The sequence below is a fragment of the Gadus macrocephalus genome, chromosome 11, assembly GCF_031168955.1.
Source record: "Gadus macrocephalus chromosome 11, ASM3116895v1".
Classification (NCBI taxonomy): Eukaryota; Metazoa; Chordata; class Actinopteri; order Gadiformes; family Gadidae; genus Gadus; species Gadus macrocephalus.
This window is the reverse complement of record NC_082392.1, coordinates 7,914,323-7,921,682: the sequence shown is the minus strand read 5'-3', so window position 1 is coordinate 7,921,682 and position 7,360 is coordinate 7,914,323.

Sequence of the window (7,360 nt, the reverse complement as noted above, 5' to 3'; positions counted from 1 at the left end):
GTCTGTGACGGCAGAGCATCCATATCTACACAATCGTCATGGCAACCTAACCTTAACATATCAGCCCACACCACCCCTTCCCCCACCCTCAACAATAACACCCCTCCCCTCCTCGCCCCTTCCCCTTCCATCCCCTCCCTTTCCCCTTTTCTGTGGTAGTGCCCCCCACCTCCCTCATACATCTACCCACGTCAGAGAGCAAGTGAGTGTGTGTGCATGCATTGGTCACTACTGTGTGTGTGTGTGTGTGTGTGTGTGTGTGTGTGTGTGTGGTGGTGGGGGGAGGGGGTTTTGGGGGTGGTAGTCATTGGGCAATAAACTGACGTAGCTCACTTTCCCTTTCTCACAGTGTGTGATTAGTCTTAATGTGCTCCTGTCAAGCCCTGGACTGATGTACGGCGATAGGCAGAGATCACTTCCTGCCATCCCACGTCAAACTCTTCCATCTATTCCATTCACGACTTATCTTCCTCAGGGCCGGTCCCTCCTCCTCCTCCTCCTCCTCCTCGCAGTTCGTGACTTGGGAATTATCTGTGGGGAATTGCCCCACACAAACAAACACACGCTCATACGCACATCCTCACCCCTGTGTTAGCAGAGGTCATGAGATGCAGGGGCTACATTACTGTTGTGCATCTGTTCTGCTTTTTGTCTTTTTATTGGATCATTAAAGGAGGACATTAACAAGCATCATTATTCAAGGTCTCCTTTATTGGCCCAGCCCTCAGAGCGACGCAAAGGGAAGGATGCAGGATGAAAGGCAGAGTGCTAGGGCTCGAGTCCCTTCTCGTCGATGCCGGCACTGCGAAATGTTTCTATCCCGGCTCTAATAAACCCACGTTTATGAGACCCATTTTGTTTGAAAACTTGACTCTGGCATTAAGAGGCGTGTGTGTGAGTGTGTGTGTGTGTGTGTGTGTGTGTGTGTGTGTGTGTGTGTGTGTGTGTGTGTGTGTGTGTGTGTGTGTGTGTGTGTGTGTGTGTGTGTGTGTGTGTGTGTGTGTGTGTGTATGTGTGTGAGTGTGTGTGTGTGTGTGTATGTGTGTGAGTGTGTGTGTGTGTGTGTGTGTGTGTGTGTGTGTGTGTGTGTGTGTGTGTGTGTGTGTGTGTGTATGTGTGTGTGTGTGTGTGTGTGTGTGTGAGTGTTTGTGTGTGTGTGTGTTTGTGTTTGTGCGTGTGTGTGTGTATGTGTGTGAGTGCCAACACGTGTACGCCGTGTCTCAGTGTGAGTGCGTGCTTGTGTGCATGTCCCACAGTAGGGTGTCAGCCGACACCGACTCCTTCCCTGGCTGGCGGCCCCTCTCTCCCAGCCGTCTCCCGCCCTCTCTCTCACTCCTTCCAAAGTGTGCGTCTTTGAGTGAGGAAATCTGTGAATGAACCGGTTGAAGCAATAGGTCACAGACAGAGTGCAAGAGGAAGGGGGGGGGGGGGGGGGGGGGGGGGGCAACCCACGCAAAAAGGAACGTTTTAGTGTGCAAACACTGTTTCCATCTGCTCTGCGTGCTCCCTCCATCTCAGACGGGTGCTAATGCCCTGTTGTCCCCAGCACCGTCTCAGGTCTCTCCCTCAAACCCTGACGCTACCACCACCACTCTCAATCCGCCGGAACATTCTTTCCTCTGCTGTCACCGGGTCTGCATCTCCCTGCCTCTGTCTCACTCACTCTCTGTCTATCTTGCTCTGTCTATCTCTCTCTCTCTCGCCCGCCCTCTGTCTATCTCTATCTCGCCCGCCCTCTGTCGATCTCTCTCTTGCTTGCTCTCCGTCAATCTCTCTCTCTCTCTCTCTCTCTCACTCTCTCTCCTCACCCACCTTTCTATCTGTCTCGTTTTCCTGGTTGTGAATTCATCAACTGTAGATTCATATCGCTCTTCTCTTGTCTGTGACCTCCGACCCGTCCTCTTCTATCCCTCCCTCATTCTCTGTCTTCATTTGGTTTAACATATCCTTATCGTTCACTTTAAATCAGTCTTTTTTTAGCTCGCTCCATCTCTTCCTCTCTCTCTCCCTCTCTCTCTCTGTCTCTCAGTCTGTCAGAGAGAGGCTACTGTATGCCAATGGCATACAGTAGTAGCTGCGAACACACAAATCATGTACTAAAGAAAACCAGACCTCATCAGTTCTACGAGAGAACCGATTGACCCGTTGCCCTGTGCAAAAGATTTTCCCAGAGTAAGGAAACACGGCCAACAACGAAAGTCAAAAAGGAGAGACAGTCGAGTAAACGTGAGGGCTCTATTTTTAGAACATTCCTCGGCACGCGAGAAAGTTCCCCGGGAGACATAAGTTGTGGATTCTCTGCTCTTTGTCAGTCTGGCTGATGCACGACGCTGTGGACTTGTTTGTGTTTGTGTTTGTGTGTGTGTGTGTGTGTGTGTGTGTGTGTGTGTGTGTGTGTGTGTGTGTGTGTGTGTGTGTGTGTGTGTGTGTGTGTGTGTGTGTGTGTGTGTGTGATGTACACTGTCTCGCAGTTGACCACTGCTGGCTGGCGCCCGGTGCCTTTGCGTCAGCCACACAATGATCCTGTTGTCGTGTTTTTCTATGGAAGTTGAGAGCTCACAAACACTGAGAGGAAACCGGCTGGAGCTGAGAAAGGGGGGGGGGCTATCTGTCTGTTCCAGAAAGTGTGTGTGTGTGTGTGTGTGTGTGTGTGTGTGTGTGTGTGTGTGTGTGTGTGTGTGTGTGTGTGTGTGTGTGTGTGTGTGTGTGTATGTGTGTGTGTGTGTGTGCGTGTGTGTGTGTGTGTGTGTGTTTGTGTGTGTGTGTGTGTGTGTGATTGTTAGTGTGTTCCACGCGTGTGTGTGTGTGAGTGTGTGTCTGTGTGTGTCTCAGTGTGTTCTGTGTGTGTGTATGTGTGTGTGTGTGTGTGTGTGTGTGTGTGTGTGTGTGTGTGTGTGTGTGTGTGTGTGTGTGTGTGTGTGTGTGTGCGTGTGTGTGTGTGTGTGTGTGTTGGGCGGTTTGAAGTGAGGAGCAGCACAGTGACAAAGGGAGCAGCCCTCCAGTGACGTTGCAGCGTGGAGCAGAGTAACGATGTCAACGTGAAACGAGTGACCCAACTCTGACAGGGCAGAGTGAGGAGGAGGAGCAGGAGGAGGAGACTCCAGGGGGCTAGGATGGGCTAATGCTGAAGGGGAGGGGGGTTGCTGTCTTGAAATAATGGCAACGCACAAGCCTCCATATGCTTACGTCTGTTGGCGTGCGTCCTTTAGTGCGCCCGGCACTATTTAAAACCATTTATAACCTGATGTCCCCTTTAACCCGACAGGGCCCGGCTGTTTCTGTGAATGCTGACGCACTTCAGGCCCATCAATGGCAATTCATTAAATGAACTCTCGTTACACACTGGCTTACAATCATAAATGGACCTCTCACAACAATGATAACAGGTTGCACGCGTCCACAGGGGCAGTGGTATTGGTTCCGTGATACTTGCGGTATAATGAGCTGTTTCCTCTGCGTCACGTGGAGTGTGTGCGTTTCATCATAACCAAGGGCAAACAAACAAGGGGAAATTTCATATCCGCATGTTATCAGTGCTTCTGTTTTGAAGTCACACCGGGTTTATTTGGGATTTGAACACAACAGCTGGAAAGGCCGACAACATTTTCAGTTTGTTTAGGGAAAGCGGGAATCCAAGGCGGTGTTGGGTTAAGTGCGTCCAAGTATCTTGTTGTAAGGAAGGACGTCTTTTTTTCAGATTAGCTCAAAACGCAGCTAGGCCTTCTTGCCTCATATTGTGGGGAACCAATACAATTATATTTACCGTCACTGTTTGTCTAAACTAGTAAACTATGCTTATACTTTCTTTATTTAATCTCAAACATGGAAGCAACGCGTAATCATGCATTCTTCCTAACCAGCTTTATCACCATCCAGGGAAGGGTGTATCAACTGAAGAGCTTCAAAGACCTCTCCACAACTTCCCCCCTGCATGACCAGGACCAGAGCTCCCAGTATAAGCTCATCAAAGACTTCTCCAGCACACGGTTCTGGGCGCCATCATCCGTGAGAGACGGACCGACCCTAAACGTTATTCTAATCTCTCTATTCTTCTGCTCCTGCTTCCTGGTGTCTCCACACACTCTGACCCAACTGTTACAACGGATTAACTTCAGATTGCTCAAAAAGCCTCATCTTGCTTCCTTTATCATCACAAGTCGGTGAGTCAGGGGCTGAGATATGTGAGCTATCCAGACCTTTCTATTCCTGGACCGGAGGTCATGTACAACACCATCACACCGCGCCATTGTTGTCCTAACCCCTTGATTGCGTCACCTCCATAACCTATTCTCTTTCATGTGTTCTCCTCCATTCAGCCTCTCGCCGGCCGTCCCGATGAGAAGGTCACTGTTGGTGTAAGAGTGGTGATGAATGGATCAGGGCCTCAAATGTCTGCCTTGTGTTACCGGTGCCCCCGCAGCTGGCTGGACCCCCGGCATTGCCGGGAAGAATGTGTGGAATGCGTGGAATGGTCCTGCACGAGATAAGCTATGTGCTGTGCAGCCCAGGAGGGAATGAACTCGGACCCGGGGAAGGATGTGTCGCAGCCCTGCTCATCCCCATCCCCATTACCCAGGAAAGGAGCGGGGGAGAGAAAGGGGATGACGACAACGAGGGAGGAGAAGGGGGAAGGAAGACAAAAGAGGAGGGGGGAGGGGGGTGTCCATGTTTGGAAACCATAGGGAACGGGGGGGGACGTCTTTGGAGCGTGAACATTGCTCGGACGATGAAAAGTGATGACGGGGGAAAGGAGAAAGAGAGTACAAATAACAGAACGTTTTAGACGGGGTCAGGATGACTGTATACAGGTGGGGAAACCATGGCAACCAAACCAAGTGCCATGAGTGGAAATGAGCCGTCCAACAGCGGTGGAGAGATGGAGGGATGCTCGTGAAGTCAAAGTGATGAAACCAGTGAGCGGGTGACTCCCCAGATAGAGCGAGGGACGACACAAAGCACACACATGATGGGACAGGAAGAAGCGTTACTGATAGTGGTGTTGCAACCGGAGGGACAAACCATTATGGCCCCCTGATTCGGGGGTAGGCTGAAAGTGAGGAGGAAGGGAGGAGGCCCCCACGCCTCCCATGGTGATTCCTGCAGGGAGAGTCTCCTCTGGCTGAGCCCCTCTCTGTGACTCACCGGACCCGCCGTGCTTTGTGCCTACCGCCCGTCCCCATTGTTGTGCGTTTGTTTTCGGGCTGATCTGTCGCCTGCGTACTTTATGACGCCGTCATATCAAGGACCACCTCATCCGACGTCGGGCGGCCGTGTCCGGTCTCAGAGGCCTTCTGTCTGGCGGCCTGCTGCCCCTGCTAACGTTGGTAATCGTTTTAAGCTGCTCAATAGCCCGGGGGAGGGATTGGATTGCTTCACCACCAGGGTGCTTCCCCCAGATTTCTCGTGGATTACATCAGCGCTCAGGCTCCTTCATCCATGAGCAAGCACATACCTCGGCATCGCACAGGGGCCCCGGAACGCAGCTAACGAGTTTCAACAGACAGGAGGGGAAGTGTGGAGGCTCGAGGATGAGGGAAGGGAATACAATCTGTCATCTGCATACAGTTTGATCTCCCCCTGCGCTGGTACGCAACGCGAGACGAGAGGGGTGGGGGGACCGTGACTGTGGATCTCACAGTCAGTGTGTGTCAGACAGTGTGTGTGTGTGTTTGTGTACATGTCTGTCACTCAATTTGTCAGTAAGTCCGTTAGTCAGCTTGTCTGTCTGCCTGTCTGGCTTTCTTTCTCTCTGCCTGCATGTATGTACGTCTGACTGGCTGACTGCCTGAGTCAGTCGTTGTTTGCGTAGGTGTCCTCAAATGCTTTCACTCAAATGGATTTACAGTCTGTGTGGGTGGGGGGAGGTGGGGGGGGGGAGATGACCACACTCGCAGGTGCTTGAGTGTATGAAACATGCGTATGTATGCATTTGTGTGTGTTTGTATGTGTGTATGTGTGTGTGTGTGTGTATGTGTGTGTGTGTGTGTGTGTGTGTGTGTGCGTGTGTGTGTATGTGTGTGTATTTGCATACGTTTGCGTGGGCATGAGTGGGTTCAGGTTAGGGCTAGAGTGAGGTTGGGGATTCATAATTGTGGTCATGCGTAAGTATGATTTATGTTCATATTCATATCAAGAGTCGCAACTCGTATCAAATGATTGATATCCTCTGGCTCCATGATGATATCTTCTGGCTCCATGATGATATCACAGCTCTGGGCCAATATATATGATCGCATAGAAGAAAAATTATAAACACAATTCTGGCTGCAATTAAGCTGGCGGATCTCACAAGCAATAAATGCCCTCCACTCGCTGTGAAGGCGCCTTTGTGCAATGCTGCATGATGAAGCAAGTTCTTATCACTTCAGCAATGTGACATAAGGGAAGTATGTCAGTGAAGGATCTGAGGGAAGTGTGTAAATGAAGGATCTAAGGGAAGTGTGTAAGTCAAGGATCTAAGGGAAGTATGTCAGTGAAGGATCTAAGGGAAGTATTTAAGGGTGGTGTGTAAGAGAAGGATCTAAGTTAAGAATTTAAGGGACGTATGTAAGTGAAGGATCTAAGTGAAGTATGTAAGTGAAGGATCTGAGGGAAGTATTTAAGGGAAGCATGTAAGTGAAGGATCTAAGTGAAGTATGAAAGTGACGGATCTAAGTGAAATATGTAACGGAAGTACTTAAGGGAAGTATGTTAGTGAAGTATGCAAAAATAACAAGACACAGATATTCCCCCTCCCATTCAGAATCCTTGTGGGGGAGAGGATTTTAAGAGGATGTCTTAAAATAGATCAAGGCCCTAGAACTTGAATGATTAGTATTGGTTGGAATCTAATCCAACACGTTTCTGTGTTATGTTTTGAGGAAGATACAGAGATCAAAGGTTGATTTCAAAAAACGTAATGGTAATTTTGGTGTAGATTAGCAACAAACAGAACTGACGAGCAACACAAATAAATCCTCCTCTCTGACCTCTGCTGTCAATTCCCCATCAGCATTCAGCCATCTAACTTCTTCAATAGGGGAGGGTGAGGGGCGGCCTCACAAAATGGCGCAGTGTCATTTTCCTGGCTTCTTGACCCATCTGAAACAGCTGACACAAGGCAAGAGAGGTGGGTGTGTGAGTGTTCGCTCTCCCCGGCGAGGCGAGGCGAGGCCGGCACAGGGCGCACAGAGCGAGGAATGGGAGGTAACTCTACCACCAATCTTGTCTGTCTTTCTGTTTTTTTTTTAAAGAATCCCTGGGAAGGAGCCCTGACACAGCTGAGGTAGAAGGCCAGGCGGCCGAGCGGGAGGGGACATGTTATTCTGTGTTTACACCCAGGGTTTTCCCTTCACTACCGGGCCTTATATATATACACCCC